The 21,356-nt window shown below is 44.5% G+C and overlaps 9 non-coding genes across 9 annotated transcripts; all 9 read right to left on the bottom strand.

Annotated features, from left to right (window-relative positions):
* Window positions 1-693: 693 nt before the first annotated feature.
* On the bottom strand, window positions 694-775 carry trnal-aag (transfer RNA leucine (anticodon AAG)). The gene has a single exon. It is a non-coding gene; the product is annotated as a tRNA-Leu (tRNA).
* Window positions 776-2,659: 1,884 nt separating this feature from the next.
* On the bottom strand, window positions 2,660-2,741 carry trnal-aag (transfer RNA leucine (anticodon AAG)). Its single transcript has one exon. It is a non-coding gene; the product is annotated as a tRNA-Leu (tRNA).
* Window positions 2,742-4,625: 1,884 nt separating this feature from the next.
* Window positions 4,626-4,707, bottom strand: trnal-aag (transfer RNA leucine (anticodon AAG)). The gene has a single exon. It is a non-coding gene; the product is annotated as a tRNA-Leu (tRNA).
* Window positions 4,708-6,747: 2,040 nt separating this feature from the next.
* trnal-aag (transfer RNA leucine (anticodon AAG)) lies at window positions 6,748-6,829 on the bottom strand. The gene has a single exon. It is a non-coding gene; the product is annotated as a tRNA-Leu (tRNA).
* A 2,040-nt stretch (window positions 6,830-8,869) lies between these two features.
* trnal-aag (transfer RNA leucine (anticodon AAG)) lies at window positions 8,870-8,951 on the bottom strand. The gene has a single exon. It is a non-coding gene; the product is annotated as a tRNA-Leu (tRNA).
* A 1,879-nt stretch (window positions 8,952-10,830) lies between these two features.
* trnal-aag (transfer RNA leucine (anticodon AAG)) lies at window positions 10,831-10,915 on the bottom strand. The gene has a single exon. It is a non-coding gene; the product is annotated as a tRNA-Leu (tRNA).
* A 1,878-nt stretch (window positions 10,916-12,793) lies between these two features.
* On the bottom strand, window positions 12,794-12,875 carry trnal-aag (transfer RNA leucine (anticodon AAG)). Its single transcript has one exon. It is a non-coding gene; the product is annotated as a tRNA-Leu (tRNA).
* Window positions 12,876-14,915: 2,040 nt separating this feature from the next.
* On the bottom strand, window positions 14,916-14,997 carry trnal-aag (transfer RNA leucine (anticodon AAG)). The gene has a single exon. It is a non-coding gene; the product is annotated as a tRNA-Leu (tRNA).
* A 1,879-nt stretch (window positions 14,998-16,876) lies between these two features.
* On the bottom strand, window positions 16,877-16,958 carry trnal-aag (transfer RNA leucine (anticodon AAG)). Its single transcript has one exon. It is a non-coding gene; the product is annotated as a tRNA-Leu (tRNA).
* Window positions 16,959-21,356: the final 4,398 nt, after the last annotated feature.

The following is a 21,356-nucleotide window of genomic DNA, read 5'->3' as shown; positions in this document are numbered from 1 at the left end:
GAAATTTAGTGGCACGGTTGCCCGGCTCGACACATGTCTCATTCATGCTGACGCGCAGCAGAAACAGACTGCAGGAAGCCGCTGCGCATGCTCAGCAGGGTCATTTATATACAAATACAGTCATGAACTACTTTGCATTGCCCATTTATGGTAGAAAGTGGGCGCGTAGAGGGCGGAATATGAGGCGAATTCACCTGCGCAACCTTCCAGCTGGACTGTGATTTATAAAGCGAACATTTTTTATAAATCCGGATTTTTTTTGCGCCCGCCATTTTCGGCTTTTGGGTTTATGTACACTTTTAGTATGAATCCTACACACTCTTTTATAAATGGGGCCCCAGGTTCAGATCCGAAACGGGACGTCAGTGATGTGATCTTCTGCATTTTCAGGTGTTTACATGGTACATGGAAGAGAAGCCTTAAGCTTTTAGGTTTTATTTTAACATTACAGAACATTTAGAAGAACTTCTTATCCAAAGTGACCCACATCAGAGGACGACAATCAAGTCACAGCAAACATTATAAATTGAAGAGTCAGTTAACGGCATTCAGGTGCGAGTTCAGATATTACAGGGTTCACATAGTTTTAGAAGGATTCCTGCAACATTTGTTCACAAAAGTCCCTGAAACAATGCTCATCACAAACAAGTATTTGATGTAAAGTGAAGTCATCAGCTTCTAAACATTTGTTGATGGCAGTGGTGGGATTTGAACCCACGCCTCTTATGAGACTGGAGCCTTAATCCAGCGCCTTAGACCGCTCGGCCACACTACCACTGACTGGTGGAAGAAAGCTGCTTTTTTTCCAATTAATTCCCCTCCGTTTTCCTTTTTTCATTTGCCCTTTTTCAAAGCTTTTCACTGGATTCATTTGTAGATGTGTATGTTGGAATCACATTTTCAGATAACTTCCAAGTCTGAGGAAAAAACATTACATCTCCTTATTAAAAGTTAAAAGACAGATAAGTGTGTGATGTCCCTGCCGGGTGCGGTGGCGCGTGCCTGTAATCCAAGTTACCGGGAGGTTGAGGCTGGTGGATCGTTTGAGCTCAGGAGCTCTGAGCTGCAGTGGACTATGCCGATCAGGTGTCCGCACTAAGTTTGGTATCGATATGGTGATCCTGGGGGAGTCCGGGACCACCAGGTCGTCTAAGGAGGGGAGCATCGGCCCAGGTCGGAAACGGAGCAGGTCAAATCCCCCGTACCGCTCAGTAGTGGGGTCGCACCTGTGAATAGATGCTGAAGTGCAGCCTGAGTAATACAGCGAGACCCAGTCTTTCTACACTCCCTCTACTCTTATAATAACTACCGTCATAACACATCAGCTCTTCACATCTTGTTGCTGCTTTTCTCTCTTCTGTTACATTCAAAACTACACTTTGTTGCTCCTACAGCGCCTCCACCTGGAGAAAACGATTCATTACAGCACTCACTGCAGCTTCACAAACTCAACTCATATATTCATTTCACCATCTTGCTCCACACACTTGTTGCTTCTTTTCATTTCACTAATTAAATAAACACGTTGAAATTTGATAATGTCCCTTTGACCTTCCGTACACCACATGATACATAACATAATATATCATTATCAGACTTATAATATAATAACGCTGATCGTGTCCCTCTGTGTTAGAAGCACAGCGTCAGTCAGGACACGGCCACTTCCAGGTGCGCCATGCTCGGTGCCAGGACGCGCCGTGCCGGGAACTTCCTCGTCACCCACCGCTTCCAACTGTAGATTGACTGAGGACAGAACAAATTAGTGCCGGGCCACTCTCCTCTTGGCTTCCACCTTCAGATTGCACCACTTCTTTTTTTTATTTCTGCCACAGATCTGTCCATGGCACTCACTGCGTTTAGCGCAGCAACAACGTTGTTGATGTAAGTGATGCCACTACTGTGACCACCAAATAATGTTGTCTTCCTGGCCTCCACCTCATCCACAACATCTCGATCTCGGTCTCCGTGAAATTTAGTGGCACGGTTGCCCGGCTCGACACATGTCTCATTCATGCTGACGCAGAAACAGACTGCAGGAAGCCGCTGCGCATGCTCAGCAGGGTCATTTATATACAAATACAGTCATGAACTACTTTGCATTGCCCATTTATGGTAGAAAGTGGGCGCGTAGAGGGCGGAATATGAGGCGAATTCACCTGCGCAACCTTCCAGCTGGACTGTGATTTATAAAGCGAACATTTTTTATAAATCCGGATTTTATTTTGCGCCCGCCATTTTCGGCTTTTGGGTTTATGTACACTTTTAGTATGAATCCTACACACTCTTTTATAAATGGGGCCCCAGGTTCAGATCCGAAACGGGACGTCAGTGATGTGATCTTCTGCATTTTCAGGTGTTTACATGGTACATGGAAGAGAAGCCTTAAGCTTTTAGGTTTTATTTTAACATTACAGAACATTTAGAAGAACTTCTTATCCAAAGTGACCCACATCAGAGGACGACAATCAAGTCACAGCAAACATTATAAATTGAAGAGTCAGTTAACGGCATTCAGGTGCGAGTTCAGATATTACAGGGTTCACATAGTTTTAGAAGGATTCCTGCAACATTTGTTCACAAAAGTCCCTGAAACAATGCTCATCACAAACAAGTATTTGATGTAAAGTGAAGTCATCAGCTTCTAAACATTTGTTGATGGCAGTGGTGGGATTTGAACCCACGCCTCTTATGAGACTGGAGCCTTAATCCAGCGCCTTAGACCGCTCGGCCACACTACCACTGACTGGTGGAAGAAAGCTGCTTTTTTTCCAATTAATTCCCCTCTGTTTTCCTTTTTTCATTTGCCCTTTTTCAAAGCTTTTCACTGGATTCATTTGTAGATGTGTATGTTGGAATCACATTTTCAGATAACTTCCAAGTCTGAGGAAAAAACATAAAATCTCCTTATTAAAAGTTAAAAGACAGATAAGTGTGTGATGTCCCTGCCGGGTGCGGTGGCGCGTGCCTGTAATCCAAGTTACCGGGAGGTTGAGGCTGGTGGATCGTTTGAGCTCAGGAGCTCTGAGCTGCAGTGGACTATGCCGATCAGGTGTCCGCACTAAGTTTGGTATCGATATGGTGATCCTGGGGGAGTCCGGGACCACCAGGTCGTCTAAGGAGGGGAGCATTGGCCCAGGTCGGAAACGGAGCAGGTCAAATCCCCCGTACCGCTCAGTAGCGGGGTCGCACCTGTGAATAGATGCTGAAGTGCACCCTGAGTAATACAGCAAGACCCAGTCTTTTTACACTCCCTCTACTCTTATAATAACTACCGTCATAACACATCAGCTCTTCACATCTTGTTGCTGCTTTTCTCTCTTCTGTTACATTCAAAACTACACTTTGTTGCTCCTACAGCGCCTCCACCTGGAGAAAACGATTAATTACAGCACTCACTGCAGCTTCACAAACTCAACTCATATATTCATTTCACCATCTTGCTCCACACACTTGTTGCTTCTTTTCATTTCACTAATTAAATAAACACGTTGAAATTTGATAATGTCCCTTTGACCTTCCGTACACCACATGATACATAACATAATATATCATTATCAGACTTATAATATAATAACGCTGATCGTGTCCCTCTGTGTTAGAAGCACAGCGTCAGTCAGGACACGGCCACTTCCAGGTGCGCCATGCTCGGTGCCAGGACGCGCCGTGCCGGGAACTTCCTCGTCACCCACCGCTTCCAACTGTAGATTGACTGAGGACAGAACAAATTAGTGCCGGGCCACTCTCCTCTTGGCTTCCACCTTCAGATTGCACCACTTCTTTTTTTTATTTCTGCCACAGATCTGTCCATGGCACTCACTGCGTTTAGCGCAGCAACAACGTTGTTGATGTAAGTGATGCCACTACTGTGACCACCAAATAATGTTGTCTTCCTGGCCTCCACCTCATCCACAACATCTCGATCTCGGTCTCCGTGAAATTTAGTGGCACGGTTGCCCGGCTCGACACATGTCTCATTCATGCTGACGCAGAAACAGACTGCAGGAAGCCGCTGCGCATGTTCAGCAGGGTCATTTATATACAAATACAGTCATGAACTACTTTGCATTGCCCATTTATGGTAGAAAGTGGGCGCGTAGAGGGCGGAATATGAGGCGAATTCACCTGCGCAACCTTCCAGCTGGACTGTGATTTATAAAGCGAACATTTTTTATAAATCCGGATTTTATTTTGCGCCCGCCATTTTCGGCTTTTGGGTTTATGTACACTTTTAGTATGAATCCTACACACTCTTTTATAAATGGGGCCCCAGGTTCAGATCCGAAACGGGACGTCAGTGATGTGATCTTCTGCATTTTCAGGTGTTTACATGGTACATGGAAGAGAAGCCTTAAGCTTTTAGGTTTTATTTTAACATTACAGAACATTTAGAAGAACTTCTTATCCAAAGTGACCCCCATCAGAGGACGACAATCAAGTCACAGCAAACATTATAAATTGAAGAGTCAGTTAACGGCATTCAGGTGCGAGTTCAGATATTACAGGGTTCACATAGTTTTAGAAGGATTCCTGCAACATTTGTTCACAAAAGTCCCTGAAACAATGCTCATCACAAACAAGTATTTGATGTAAAGTGAAGTCATCAGCTTCTAAACATTTGTTGATGGCAGTGGTGGGATTTGAACCCACGCCTCTTATGAGACTGGAGCCTTAATCCAGCGCCTTAGACCGCTCGGCCACACTACCACTGACTGGTGGAAGAAAGCTGCTTTTTTTCCAATTAATTCCCCTCCGTTTTCCTTTTTTCATTTGCCCTTTTTCAAAGCTTTTCACTGGATTCATTTGTAGATGTGTATGTTGGAATCACATTTTCAGATAACTTCCAAGTCTGAGGAAAAAACATAAAATCTCCTTATTAAAAGTTAAAAGACAGATAAGTGTGTGATGTCCCTGCCGGGTGCGGTGGCGCGTGCCTGTAATCCAAGTTACCGGGAGGTTGAGGCTGGTGGATCGTTTGAGCTCAGGAGCTCTGAGCTGCAGTGGACTATGCCAATCAGGTGTCCGCACTAAGTTTGGTATCGGTATGGTGATCCTGGGGGAGTCCGGGACCACCAGGTCGTCTAAGGAGGGGAGCATCGGCCCAGGTCGGAAACGGAGCAGGTCAAATCCCCCGTACCGCTCAGTAGTGGGGTCGCACCTGTGAATAGATGCTGAAGTGCAGCCTGAGTAATACAGCGAGACCCAGTCTTTTTACACTCCCTCTACTCTTATAATAACTACCGTCATAACACATCAGCTCCTCACATCTTGTTGCTGCTTTTCTCTCTTCTGTTGCATTCAAAACTACACTTTGTTGCTCCTACAGCGCCTCCACCTGGAGAAAACGATTAATTACAGCCCTCACTGCAGCTTCACAAACTCGACTCATATATTCATTTCACCATCTCGCTCCACACACTTGTTGCTTCTTTTCATTTCACTAATTAAATAAACACGTTGAAATTTGATAATGTCCCTTTGACTTTCCGTACAAAAACGATTAATTACAGCCCTCACTGCAGCTTCACAAACTCGACTCATATATTCATTTCACCATCTTGCTCCACACACTTGTTGCTTCTTTTCATTTCACTAATTAAATAAACACGTTGAAATTTTGACCTTCCGTACACCACATGATACATAACATAATATATCATTATCAGACTTATAATATAATAACCCTGATCGTGTCCCTCTGTGTTTGAAGCACAGCGTCAGTCAGGACACGGCCACTTCCAGGTGCGCCATGCTCGGTGCCAGGACGCGCCGTGCCGGGAACTTCCTCGTCACCCACCGCTTCCAACTGCAGATTGACTGAGGACAGAACAAATTAGTGCCGGGCCACTCTCCTCTTGGCTTCCACCTTCAGATTGCACCACTTCTTTTTTTTATTTCTGCCACAGATCTGTCCATGGCACTCACTGCGTTTAGCGCAGCAACAACGTTGTTGATGTAAGTGATGCCACTACTGTGACCACCAAATAATGTTGTCTTCCTGGCCTCCACCTCATCCACAACATCTCGATCTCGGTCTCCGTGAAATTTAGTGGCACGGTTGCCCGGCTCGACACATGTCTCATTCATGCTGACGCGCAGCAGAAACAGACTGCAGGAAGCCGCTGCGCATGCTCAGCAGGGTCATTTATATACAAATACAGTCATGAACTACTTTGCATTGCCCATTTATGGTAGAAAGTGGGCGCGTAGAGGGCGGAATATGAGGCGAATTCACCTGCGCAACCTTCCAGCTGGACTGTGATTTATAAAGCGAACATTTTTTATAAATCCGGATTTTTTTTTGCGCCCGCCATTTTCGGCTATTGGGTTTATGTACACTTTTAGTATGAATCCTACACACTCTTTTATAAATGGGGCCCCAGGTTCAGATCCGAAACGGGACGTCAGTGATGTGATCTTCTGCATTTTCAGGTGTTTACATGGTACATGGAAGAGAAGCCTTAAGCTTTTAGGTTTTATTTTAACATTACAGAACATCTAGAAGAACTTCTTATCCAAAGTGACCCACATCAGAGGATGACAATCAAGTCACAGCAAACATTATAAATTGAAGAGTCAGTTAACGGCATTCAAAGCATTCAGGTGTGAGTTCAGATATTACAGGGTTCACATAGTTTTAGAAGGATTCCTGCAACATTTGTTCACAGTCCCTGAAACAATGCTCATCACAAACAAGGTTTAGCATTTGATGTAAAGTGAAGTCATCAGCTTCTAAACATTTGTTGATGGCAGTGGTAGGATTTGAACCCACGCCTCTTATGAGACTGGAGCCTTAATCCAGCCCCTTAGACCGCTCGGCCACACTACCACTGACTGGTGGAAGAAAGCTGCTTTTTTTCCAATTAATTCCCCTCCGTTTTCCTTTTTTCATTTGCCCTTTTTCAAAGCTTTTCACTGGATTCATTTGTAGATGTGTATGTTGGAATCACATTTTCAGATAACTTCCAAGTCTGAGGAAAAAACATAAAATCTCCTTATTAAAAGTTAAAAGACAGATAAGTGTGTGATGTCCCTGCCGGGTGCGGTGGCGCGTGCCTGTAATCCAAGTTACCGGGAGGTTGAGGCTGGTGGATCGTTTGAGCTCAGGAGCTCTGAGCTGCAGTGGACTATGCCGATCAGGTGTCCGCACTAAGTTTGGTATCGATATGGTGATCCTGGGGGAGTCCGGGACCACCAGGTCGTCTAAGGAGGGGAGCATCGGCCCAGGTCGGAAACGGAGCAGGTCAAATCCCCCGTACCGCTCAGTAGTGGGGTCGCACCTGTGAATAGATGCTGAAGTGCAGCCTGAGTAATACAGCGAGACCCAGTCTTTTTACACTCCCTCTACTCTTATAATAACTACCGTCATAACACATCAGCTCTTCACATCTTGTTGCTGCTTTTCTCTCTTCTGTTGCATTCAAAACTACACTTTGTTGCTCCTACAGCGCCTCCACCTGGAGAAAACGATTAATTACAGCCCTCACTGCAGCTTCACAAACTCGACTCATATATTCATTTCACCATCTTGCTCCACACACTTGTTGCTTCTTTTCATTTTACTAATTAAATAAACACGTCGAAATTTGATAATGTCCTTTTGACTTTCTGTACAAAAACGATTAATTACAGCCCTCACTGCAGCTTCACAAACTCGACTCATATATTCATTTCACCATCTTGCTCCACACACTTGTTGCTTCTTTTCATTTCACTAATTAAATAAACACGTTGAAATTTTGACCTTCCGTACACCACATGATACATAACATAATATATCATTATCAGACTTATAATATAATAACGCTGATCGTGTCCCTCTGTGTTTGAAGCACAGCGTCAGTCAGGACACGGCCACTTCCAGGTGCGCCATGCTCGGTGCCAGGACGCGCCGTGCCGGGAACTTCCTCGTCACCCACCGCTTCCAACTGTAGATTGACTGAGGACAGAACAAATTAGTGCCGGGCCACTCTCCTCTTGGCTTCCACCTTCAGATTGCACCACTTCTTTTTTTTATTTCTGCAACAGATCTGTCCATGGCACTCACTGCGTTTAGCGCAGCAACAACGTTGTTGATGTAAGTGATGCCACTACTGTGACCACCAAATAATGTTGTCTTCCTGGCCTCCACCTCATCCACAACATCTCGATCTCGGTCTCCGTGAAATTTAGTGGCACGGTTGCCCGGCTCGACACATGTCTCAGTCATGCTGACGCGCAGCAGAAACAGACTGCAGGAAGCCGCTGCGCATGCTCAGCAGGGTCATTTATATACAAATACAGTCATGAACTACTTTGCATTGCCCATTTATGGTAGAAAGTGGGCGCGTAGAGGGCGGAATATGAGGCAAATTCACCTGCGCAACCTTCCAGCTGGACTGTGATTTATAAAGCGAATATTTTTTATAAATCCAGATTTTTTTTTGCGCGCGCCATTTTCGGCTTTTGGGTTTATGTACACTTTTAGTATGAATCCTACACACTCTTTTATAAATGGGGCCCCAGGTTCAGATCCGAAACGGGACGTCAGTGATGTGATCTTCTGCATTTTCAGGTGTTTACATGGTACATGGAAGAGAAGCCTTAAGCTTTTAGGTTTTATTTTAACATTACAGAACATCTAGAAGAACTTCTTATCCAAAGTGACCCACATCAGAGGACGACAATCAAGTCAGAGCAAACATTATAAATTAAAGAGTCAGTTAACGGCATTCAAAGCATTCAGGTGTGAGTTCAGATATTACAGGGTTCACATAGTTTTAGAAGGATTCCTGCAACATTTGTTCACAGTCCCTGAAACAATGCTCATCACAAACAAGGTTTAGCATTTGATGTAAAGTGAAGTCATCAGCTTCTAAACATTTGTTGATGGCAGTGGTGGGATTTGAACCCACGCCTCTTATGAGACTGGAGCCTTAATCCAGCGCCTTAGACCGCTCGGCCACACTACCACTGACTGGTGGAAGAAAGCTGCTTTTTTTCCAATTAATTCCCCTCCGTTTTCCTTTTTTCATTTGCCCTTTTTCAAAGCTTTTCACTGGATTCATTTGTAGATGTGTATGTTGGAATCACATTTTCAGATAACTTCCAAGTCTGAGGAAAAAACATAAAATCTCCTTATTAAAAGTTAAAAGACAGATAAGTGTGTGATGTCCCTGCCGGGTGCGGTGGCGCGTGCCTGTAATCCAAGTTACCAGGAGGTTGAGGCTGGTGGATCGTTTGAGCTCAGGAGCTCTGAGCTGCAGTGGACTATGCCTATCAGGTGTCCGCACTAAGTTCGGTATCGATATGGTGATCCTGGGGGAGTCCGGGACCACCAGGTCGTCTAAGGAGGGGAGCATCGGCCCAGGTCGGAAACGGAGCAGGTCAAATCCCCCGTACCGCTCAGTAGTGGGGTCGCACCTGTGAATAGATGCTGAAGTGCAGCCTGAGTAATACAGCGAGACCCAGTCTTTTTACACTCCCTCTACTCTTATAATAACTACCGTCATAACACATCAGCTCTTCACATCTTGTTGCTGCTTTTCTCTCTTCTGTTGCATTCAAAACTACACTTTGTTGCTCCTACAGCGCCTCCACCTGGAGAAAACGATTAATTACAGCCTTCACTGCAGCTTCACAAACTCGACTCATATATTCATTTCACCATCTTGCTCCACACACTTGTTGCTTCTTTTCATTTCACTAATTAAATAAACACGTTGAAATTTTGACCTTCCGTACACCACATGATACATAACATAATATATCATTATCAGACTTATAATATAATAACGCTGATCGTGTCCCTCTGTGTTTGAAGCACAGCGTCAGTCAGGACACGGCCACTTCCAGGTGCGCCATGCTCGGTGCCAGGACGCGCCGTGCCGGGAACTTCCTCGTCACCCACCGCTTCCAACTGCAGATTGACTGAGGACAGAACAAATTAGTGCCGGGCCACTCTCCTCTTGGCTTCCACCTTCAGATTGCACCACTTCTTTTTTTTATTTCTGCCACAGATCTGTCCATGGCACTCACTGCGTTTAGCGCAGCAACAACGTTGTTGATGTAAGTGATGCCACTACTGTGACCACCAAATAATGTTGTCTTCCTGGCCTCCACCTCATCCACAACATCTCGATCTCGGTCTCCGTGAAATTTAGTGGCACGGTTGCCCGGCTCGACACATGTCTCATTCATGCTGACGCGCAGCAGAAACAGACTGCAGGAAGCCGCTGCGCATGCTCAGCAGGGTCATTTATATACAAATACAGTCATGAACTACTTTGCATTGCCCATTTATGGTAGAAAGTGGGCGCGTAGAGGGCGGAATATGAGGCGAATTCACCTGCGCAACCTTCCAGCTGGACTGTGATTTATAAAGCAAACATTTTTTATAAATCCGGATTTTTTTTTGCGCCCGCCATTTTCGGCTTTTGGGTTTATGTACACTTTTAGTATGAATCCTACACACTCTTTTATAAATGGGGCCCTAGGTTCAGATCCGAAACGGGACGTCAGTGATGTGATCTTCTGCATTTTCAGGTGTTTACATGGTACATGGAAGAGAAGCCTTAGGCTTTTAGGTTTTATTTTAACATTACAGAACATCTAGAAGAACTGCTTATCCAAAGTGGTCAGAGGACGACAATCAGGTCACAGCAAACATTATAAATTGAAGAGTCAGTTAACAGCATTCAAAGCATTCAGGTGCGAGTTCAGATATTACAGGGTTCACATAGTTTTAGAAGGATTCCTGAAACATTTGTTCACAGTCCCTGAAACAATGCTCATCACAAACCAGGTTTAGCATTTGATGTAAAGTGAAGTCATCAGCTTCTAAACATTTGTTGATGGCCGTGGTGGGATTTGAACCCACGCCTCTTATGAGACTGGAGCCTTAATCCAGCGCCTTAGACCGCTCGGCCACACTACCACTGACTGGTGGAAGAAAGCTGCTTTTTTTCCAATTAATTTCCCTCCGTTTTCCTTTTTTCATTTGCCCTTTTTCAAAGCTTTTCACTGGATTCATTTGTAGATGTGTATGTTGGAATCACATTTTCAGATAACTTCCAAGTCTGAGGAAAAAACATAAAATCTCCTTATTAAAAGTTAAAAGACAGATAAGTGTGTGATGTCCCTGCCGGGTGCGGTGGCGCGTGCCTGTAATCCAAGTTACCGGGAGGTTGAGGCTGGTGGATCGTTTGAGCTCAGGAGCTCTGAGCTGCAGTGGACTATGCCGATCAGGTGTCCGCACTAAGTTTGGTATCGATATGGTGATCCTGGGGGAGTCCGGGACCACCAGGTCATCTAAGGAGGGGAGCATCGGCCCAGGTCGGAAACGGAGCAGGTCAAATCCCCCGTACCGCTCAGTAGTGGGGTAGCACCTGTGAATAGATGCTGAAGTGCCGCCTGAGTAATACAGCAAGACCCAGTCTTTTTACACTCCCTCTACTCTTATAATAACTACCGTCATAACACATCAGCTCTTCACATCTTGTTGCTGCTTTTCTCTCTTCTGTTGCATTCAAAACTACACTTTGTTGCTCCTACAGCGCCTCCACCTGGAGAAAACGATTAATTACAGCCCTCACTGCAGCTTCACAAACTCAACTCATATTTTCATTTCACCATCTTGCTCCACACACTTGTTGCTTCTTTTCATTTCACTAATTAAATAAACACGTTGAAATTTGCTAATGTCCCTTTGACCTTCCGTACACCACATGATACATAACATAATATATCATTATCAGACTTATAATATAATAACGCTGATCGTGTCCCTCTGTGTTTGAAGCACAGCGTCAGTCAGGACACGGCCACTTCCAGGTGCGCCATGCTCGGTGCCAGGACGCGCCGTGCCGGGAACTTCCTCGTCACCCACCGCTTCCAACTGCAGATTGACTGAGGACAGAACAAATTAGTGCCGGGCCACTCTCCTCTTGGCTTCCACCTTCAGATTGCACCACTTCTTTTTTTTATTTCTGCCACAGATCTGTCCATGGCACTCACTGCGTTTAGCGCAGCAACAACGTTGTTGATGTAAGTGATGCCACTACTGTGACCACCAAATAATGTTGTCTTCCTGGCCTCCACCTCATCCACAACATCTCAATCTCGGTCTCCGTGAAATTTAGTGGCACGGTTGCCCGGCTCGACACATGTCTCATTCATGCTGACGCGCAGCAGAAACAGACTGCAGGAAGCCGCTGCGCATGCTCAGCAGGGTCATTTATATACAAATACAGTCATGAACTACTTTGCATTGCCCATTTATGGTAGAAAGTGGGCGCGTAGAGGGCGGAATATGAGGCGAATTCACCTGCGCAACCTTCCAGCTGGACTGTGATTTATAAAGCGAACATTTTTTATAAATCCGGATTTTTTTTTCGGCTTTTGGGTTTATGTACACTTTTAGTATGAATCCTACACACTCTTTTATAAATGGGGCCCCAGGTTCAGATCCGAAACGGGACGTCAGTGATGTGATCTTCTGCATTTTCAGGTGTTTACATGGTACATGGAAGAGAAGCCTTAAGCTTTTAGGTTTTATTTTAACATTACAGAACATTTAGAAGAACTTCTTATCCAAAGTGGTCAGAGGACGACAATCAAGTCACAGCAAACATTATAAATTGAAGAGTCAGTTAACGGCATTCAAAGCATTCAGGTGTGAGTTCAGATATTACAGGGTTCACATAGTTTTAGAAGGATTCCTGCAACATTTGTTCACAAAAGTCCCTGAAACAATGCTCATCACAAACAAGTATTTGATGTAAAGTGAAGTCATCAGCTTCTAAACATTTGTTGATGGCAGTGGTGGGATTTGAACCCACGCCTCTTATGAGACTGGAGCCTTAATCCAGCGCCTTAGACCGCTCGGCCACACTACCACTGACTGGTGGAAGAAAGCTGCTTTTTTTCCAATTAATTCCCCTCCGTTTTCCTTTTTTCATTTGCCCTTTTTCAAAGCTTTTCACTGGATTCATTTGTAGATGTGTATGTTGGAATCACATTTTCAGATAACTTCCAAGTCTGAGGAAAAAACATAAAATCTCCTTATTAAAAGTTAAAAGACAGATAAGTGTGTGATGTCCCTGCCGGGTGCGGTGGCGCGTGCCTGTAATCCAAGTTACCAGGAGGTTGAGGCTGGTGGATCGTTTGAGCTCAGGAGCTCTGAGCTGCAGTGGACTATGCCGATCAGGTGTCCGCACTAAGTTCGGTATCGATATGGTGATCCTGGGGGAGTCCGGGACCACCAGGTCGTCTAAGGAGGGGAGCATCGGCCCAGGTCGGAAACGGAGCAGGTCAAATCCCCCGTACCGCTCAGTAGTGGGGTCGCACCTGTGAATAGATGCTGAAGTGCAGCCTGAGTAATACAGCGAGACCCAGTCTTTTTACACTCCCTCTACTCTTATAATAACTACCGTCATAACACATCAGCTCTTCACATCTTGTTGCTGCTTTTCTCTCTTCTGTTGCATTCAAAACTACACTTTGTTGCTCCTACAGCGCCTCCACCTGGAGAAAACGATTAATTACAGCCCTCACTGCAGCTTCACAAACTCGACTCATATATTCATTTCACCATCTTGCTCCACACACTTGTTGCTTCTTTTCATTTCACTAATTAAATAAACACGTTGAAATTTGATAATGTCCCTTTGACTTTCCGTACAAAAACGATTAATTACAGCCCTCACTGCAGCTTCACAAACTCGACTCATATATTCATTTCACCATCTTGCTCCACACACTTGTTGCTTCTTTTCATTTCACTAATTAAATAAACACGTTGAAATTTTGACCTTCCGTACACCACATGATACATAACATAATATATCATTATCAGACTTATAATATAATAACGCTGATCGTGTCCCTCTGTGTTTGAAGCACAGCGTCAGTCAGGACACGGCCACTTCCAGGTGCGCCATGCTCGGTGCCAGGACGCGCCGTGCCGGGAACTTCCTCGTCACCCACCGCTTCCAACTGTAGATTGACTGAGGACAGAACAAATTAGTGCCGGGCCACTCTCCTCTTGGCTTCCACCTTCAGATTGCACCACTTCTTTTTTTTATTTCTGCCACAGATCTGTCCATGGCACTCACTGCGTTTAGCGCAGCAACAACTTTGTTGATGTAAGTGATGCCACTACTGTGACCACCAAATAATGTTATCTTCCTGGCCTCCACCTCATCCACAACATCTCGATCTCGGTCTCCGTGAAATTTAGTGGCACGGTTGCCCGGCTCGACACATGTCTCATTCATGCTGACGCGCAGCAGAAACAGACTGCAGGAAGCCGCTGCGCATGCTCAGCAGGGTCATTTATATACAAATACAGTCATGAACTACTTTGCATTGCCCATTTATGGTAGAAAGTGGGCGCGTAGAGGGCGGAATATGAGGAGAATTCACCTGCGCAACCTTCCAGCTGGACTGTGATTTATAAAGCGAACATTTTTTATAAATCCGGATTTTTTTTTGCACCCGCCATTTTCGGCTTTTGGGTTTATGTACACTTTTAGTATGAATCCTACACACTCTTTTATAAATGGGGCCCCAGGTTCAGATCCGAAACGGGACGTCAGTGATGTGATCTTCTGCATTTTCAGGTGTTTACATGGTACATGGAAGAGAAGCCTTAAGCTTTTAGGTTTTATTTTAACATTACAGAACATCTAGAAGAACTTCTTATCCAAAGTGACCCACATCAGAGGACGACAATCAAGTCACAGCAAACATTATAAATTGAAGAGTCAGTTAACGGCATTCAAAGCATTCAGGTGTGAGTTCAGATATTTCAGGGTTCACATAGTTTTAGAAGGATTCCTGCAACATTTGTTCACAGTCCCTGAAACAATGCTCATCACAAACAAGGTTTAGCATTTGATGTAAAGTGAAGTCATCAGCTTCTAAACATTTGTTGATGGCAGTGGTGGGATTTGAACCCACGCCTCTTATGAGACTGGAGCCTTAATCCAGCGCCTTAGACCGCTCGGCCACACTACCACTGACTGGTGAAAGAAAGCTGCTTTTTTTTTCCAATTAATTCCCCTCCGTTTTCCTTTTTCATTTGCCCTTTTTCAAAGCTTTTCACTGGATTCATTTGTAGATGTGTATGTTGGAATCACATTTTCAGATAACTTCCAAGTCTGAGGAAAAAACATAAAATCTCCTTATTAAAAGTTAAAAGACAGATAAGTGTGTGATGTCCCTGCCGGGTGCGGTGGCGCGTGCCTGTAATCCAAGTTACCGGGAGGTTGAGGCTGGTGGATCGTTTGAGCTCAGGAGCTCTGAGCTGCAGTGGACTATGCCGATCAGGTGTCCGCACTAAGTTTGGTATCGATATGGTGATCCTGGGGGAGTCCGGGACCACCAGGTCATCTAAGGAGGGGAGCATCGGCCCAGGTCGGGAACGGAGCAGGTCAAATCCCCCGTACCGCTCAGTAGTGGGGTAGCACCTGTGAATAGATGCTGAAGTGCAGCCTGAGTAATACAGCGAGACCCAGGCTTTTTACACTCCCTCTACTCTTATAATAACTACCGTCATAACACATCAGCTCTTCACATCTTGTTGCTGCTTTTCTCTCTTCTGTTGCATTCAAAACTACACTTTGTTGCTCCTACAGCGCCTCCACCTGGAGAAAACGATTAATTACAGCCCTCACTGCAGCTTCACAAACTCAACTCATATTTTCATTTCACCATCTTGCTCCACACACTTGTTGCTTCTTTTCATTTCACTAATTAAATAAACACGTTGAAATTTGCTAATGTCCCTTTGACCTTCCGTACACCACATGATACATAACATAATATATCATTATCAGACTTATAATATAATAACGCTGATCGTGTCCCTCTGTGTTTGAAGCACAGCGTCAGTCAGGACACGGCCACTTCCAGGTGCGCCATGCTCGGTGCCAGGACGCGCCGTGCCGGGAACTTCCTCGTCACCCACCGCTTCCAACTGCAGATTGACTGAGGACAGAACAAATTAGTGCCGGGCCACTCTCCTCTTGGCTTCCACCTTCAGATTGCACCACTTCTTTTTTTTATTTCTGCCACAGATCTGTCCATGGCACTCACTGCGTTTAGCGCAGCAACAACGTTGTTGATGTAAGTGATGCCACTACTGTGACCACCAAATAATGTTGTCTTCCTGGCCTCCACCTCATCCACAACATCTCAATCTCGGTCTCCGTGAAATTTAGTGGCACGGTTGCCCGGCTCGACACATGTCTCATTCATGCTGACGCGCAGCAGAAACAGACTGCAGGAAGCCGCTGCGCATGCTCAGCAGGGTCATTTATATACAAATACAGTCATGAACTACTTTGCATTGCCCATTTATGGTAGAAAGTGGGCGCGTAGAGGGCGGAATATGAGGCGAATTCACCTGCGCAACCTTCCAGCTGGACTGTGATTTATAAAGCGAACATTTTTTATAAATCCGGATTTTTTTTTCGGCTTTTGGGTTTATGTACACTTTTAGTATGAATCCTACACACTCTTTTATAAATGGGGCCCCAGGTTCAGATCCGAAACGGGACGTCAGTGATGTGATCTTCTGCATTTTCAGGTGTTTACATGGTACATGGAAGAGAAGCCTTAAGCTTTTAGGTTTTATTTTAACATTACAGAACATTTAGAAGAACTTCTTATCCAAAGTGGTCAGAGGACGACAATCAAGTCACAGCAAACATTATAAATTGAAGAGTCAGTTAACGGCATTCAAAGCATTCAGGTGTGAGTTCAGATATTACAGGGTTCACATAGTTTTAGAAGGATTCCTGCAACATTTGTTCACAAAAGTCCCTGAAACAATGCTCATCACAAACAAGTATTTGATGTAAAGTGAAGTCATCAGCTTCTAAACATTTGTTGATGGCAGTGGTGGGATTTGAACCCACGCCTCTTATGAGACTGGAGCCTTAATCCAGCGCCTTAGACCGCTCGGCCACACTACCACTGACTGGTGGAAGAAAGCTGCTTTTTTTCCAATTAATTCCCCTCCGTTTTCCTTTTTTCATTAGCCCTTTTTCAAAGCTTTTCACTGGATTCATTTGTAGATGTGTATGTTGGAATCACATTTTCAGATAACTTCCAAGTCTGAGGAAAAAACATAAAATCTCCTTATTAAAAGTTAAAAGACAGATAAGTGTGTGATGTCCCTGCCGGGTGCGGTGGCGCGTGCCTGTAATCCAAGTTACCAGGAGGTTGAGGCTGGTGGATCGTTTGAGCTCAGGAGCTCTGAGCTGCAGTGGACTATGCCGATCAGGTGTCCGCACTAAGTTCGGTATCGATATGGTGATCCTGGGGGAGTCCGGGACCACCAGGTCGTCTAAGGAGGGGAGCATCGGCCCAGGTCGGAAACGGAGCAGGTCAAATCCCCCGTACCGCTCAGTAGTGGGGTCGCACCTGTGAATAGATGCTGAAGTGCAGCCTGAGTAATACAGCGAGACCCAGTCTTTTTACACTCCCTCTACTCTTATAATAACTACCGTCATAACACATCAGCTCTTCACATCTTGTTGCTGCTTTTCTCTCTTCTGTTGCATTCAAAACTACACTTTGTTGCTCCTACAGCGCCTCCACCTGGAGAAAACGATTAATTACAGCCCTCACTGCAGCTTCACAAACTCGACTCATATATTCATTTCACCATCTTGCTCCACACACTTGTTGCTTCTTTTCATTTCACTAATTAAATAAACACGTTGAAATTTGATAATGTCCCTTTGACTTTCCGTACAAAAACGATTAATTACAGCCCTCACTGCAGCTTCACAAACTCGACTCATATATTCATTTCACCATCTTGCTCCACACACTTGTTGCTTCTTTTCATTTCACTAATTAAATAAACACGTTGAAATTTTGACCTTCCGTACACCACATGATACATAACATAATATATCATTATCAGACTTATAATATAATAACGCTGATCGTGTCCCTCTGTGTTTGAAGCACAGCGTCAGTCAGGACACGGCCACTTCCAGGTGCGCCATGCTCGGTGCCAGGACGCGCCGTGCCGGGAACTTCCTCGTCACCCACCGCTTCCAACTGTAGATTGACTGAGGACAGAACAAATTAGTGCCGGGCCACTCTCCTCTTGGCTTCCACCTTCAGATTGCACCACTTCTTTTTTTTATTTCTGCCACAGATCTGTCCATGGCACTCACTGCGTTTAGCGCAGCAACAACTTTGTTGATGTAAGTGATGCCACTACTGCGACCACCAAATAATGTTATCTTCCTGGCCTCCACCTCATCCACAACATCTCGATCTCGGTCTCCGTGAAATTTAGTGGCACGGTTGCCCGGCTCGACACATGTCTCATTCATGCTGACGCGCAGCAGAAACAGACTGCAGGAAGCCGCTGCGCATGCTCAGCAGGGTCATTTATATACAAATACAGTCATGAACTACTTTGCATTGCCCATTTATGGTAGAAAGTGGGCGCGTAGAGGGCGGAATATGAGGAGAATTCACCTGCGCAACCTTCCAGCTGGACTGTGATTTATAAAGCGAACATTTTTTATAAATCCGGATTTTTTTTTGCGCCCGCCATTTTCGGCTTTTGGGTTTATGTACACTTTTAGGATGAATCCTACACACTCTTTTATAAATGGGGCCCCAGGTTCAGATCCGAAACGGGACGTCAGTAATGTGATCTTCTGCATTTTCAGGTGTTTACATGGTACATGTGTAGTGATTAAACCAACTTCTTCAACTAAAGGTACTTAAGACCTCACACTTTAGTTCACTATGCAGCCAGGTAATGTCCAGAATAACCAGGACGGGAGGCAGATAAATCATGAAAATAGTTTATTACAAAATTAACTTATTTAAAAAGGGCAGGCGTCATATACATTAGGCAAAAGCACACATCCAAGTGACGGTAAGGGGATAAATGGAATCAGCTCACGCATTCAGGACCCAATAACTCAAAAAGAAACCCAAACCAGTAGAGTAACAACACCACTGCACTCTAATGAATCACTCGCACGGTCTCAAGGTTGGGTTTGCACTGCAACCAAAATATAAACACACAAAACAAAAGGGATCACTAAATGTTAGTGCGATAGCTTCCCCCAAACCGGTGGCCACTAAGGCGCTGTCTGGCGCCTGGTAGATATTGCACTTAGCCCAACTAAAATTAATAACAACCAAAACAAATAAAAGAAAACAAGAAGGCCCAAAGGAAACAAATTATTAGGAGGGAAAAAAAAACAGTGACAGTCACTTCTCTCGCAGACAGTCCTATGAACACAGACATAAGTGTTAAGTTTTGTTCCACAGGTTAAGATACCATGCTTAAATAAAATACACCATTCAACATGCTGTACCTTCAAGTAGCTTTACTAAACCCCGACCAGCAGTTAATAGGTTGTCGCCCTTTAAAGTTGTTTTTAACTAGCACCCGGACCAGCAGTTATTCTTTTGTCAGAGACAGATACTAAAAAAACATAAAACACATTAACACCACAAAATTCAATGCATTCACAGTTAAATATAAAGTGCATGACTTACAATCATCAAACCTCACACAATGTCCACACTGAATCTGCCCCAACTGCTGCCGCTGCTATTCTAGTAAAGTAAATGTATATCCATTAAAATAATGTTTTTAATGCATTACAATGTGAATAAAATATTTCCCTTCAAATCACAACCTACCACAACAAATGTTTGGTGTGCCTTCTGCTGAGTGTCTGCACTTCTGCAGGTGAGAGAGAGAGAGAGAGCGCTGCTTCTGCTCTCCCTTTAAAGGGTCCCCAGGGTCCTAAAACCATCCCTGTTACACATGGAAGAGAAGCCTTAAGCTTTTAGGTTTTATTTTAACATTACAGAACATTTAGAAGAACTTCTTATCCAAAGTGACCCACATCAGAGGACGCCAATCAAGTCACAGCAAACATTATACATTGAAGAGTCAGTTAACGGCATTCAAAGCATTCAGGTGCGAGTTCAGATATTACAGGGTTCACATAGTTTTAGAAGGATTCCTGCAACATTTGTTCACAGTCCCTGAAACAATGCTCATCACAAACAAGGTTTAGCATTTGATGTAAAGTGAAGTCATCAGCTTCTAAACATTTAGTGGTGGGATTTGAACCCACGCCTCTTATGAGACTGGAGCCTTAATCCAGCGCCTTAGACCGCTCGGCCACACTACCATTGACTGGTGGAAGAAAGCTGCTTTTTTTCCAATTAATTCCCCTCCGTTTTCCTTTTTTCATTTGCCCTTTTTCAAAGCTTTTCACTGGATTCATTTGTAGATGTGTATGTTGGAATCACATTTTCAGATAACTTCCAAGTCTGAGGAAAAAACATAAAATCTCCTTATTAAAAGTTAAAAGACAGATAAGTGTGTGATGTCCCTGCCGGGTGCGGTGGCGCGTGCCTGTAATCCAAGTTACCGGGAGGTTGAGGCTGGTGGATCGTTTGAGCTCAGGAGCTCTGAGCTGCAGTGGACTATGCCGATCAGGTGTCCGCACTAAGTTTGGTATCGATATGGTGATCCTGGGGGAGTCCGGGACCACCAGGTCGTCTAAGGAGGGGAGCATCGGCCCAGGTCGGAAACGGAGCAGGTCAAATCCCCCGTACCGCTCAGTAGTGGGGTCGCACCTGTGAATAGATGCTGAAGTGCAGCCTGAGTAATACAGCGAGACCCAGTCTTTTTACACTCCCTCTACTCTTATAATAACTACCATCATAACACATCAGCTCTTCACATCTTGTTGCTGCTTTTCTCTCTTCTGTTGCATTCAAAACTACACTTTGTTGCTCCTACAGCGCCTCCCTGCCGTTGGGAGGGGGAGTTGTTACCATGGCAACAACTCCTGTCACAGCAGCAGAAGCTGCTCCACTCTTTCCCGTTTACCCTGGCCCAAACAAGATGACATTATATAATATTATTATATACCAATATTATAATATTAATGTTATATAATATTACACTTAATATTATACTTATGACATATACGTATCTGCACAGCACTTACCAACCAAACACCGCTGCATTGCATTGTGGGAAGTTTCTGCTTAGTTAGGCTGCGTCCGAAATTGCATACCCCCACTCTAATAACATCACTTAGGCAAGAGACGAGAGATAAGGGCTGAGAGTGATGGCGACATGCACCACAGCCATAAACTGAACGTGAGTAAAACCACACATCCCTGCGAAGATGCCTACGCCGCTCACTTCCACGGGGATGGACTCCATACTGAAGATGGAAGAATGAGCTCCACCTAAACAAGGACATATCTTTTTCTTTTGTACACATGCTGAAATTTTCTTCGTCTGACACCCAATGTGATTAAACTTTTTTTTAATTTTCCTCTACATGTATATAGAC

This window comes from Cololabis saira, chromosome 2, assembly GCF_033807715.1.
Source record: "Cololabis saira isolate AMF1-May2022 chromosome 2, fColSai1.1, whole genome shotgun sequence".
Classification (NCBI taxonomy): Eukaryota; Metazoa; Chordata; class Actinopteri; order Beloniformes; family Belonidae; genus Cololabis; species Cololabis saira.
This window is presented reverse-complemented; position numbering and strand designations above follow the sequence as displayed.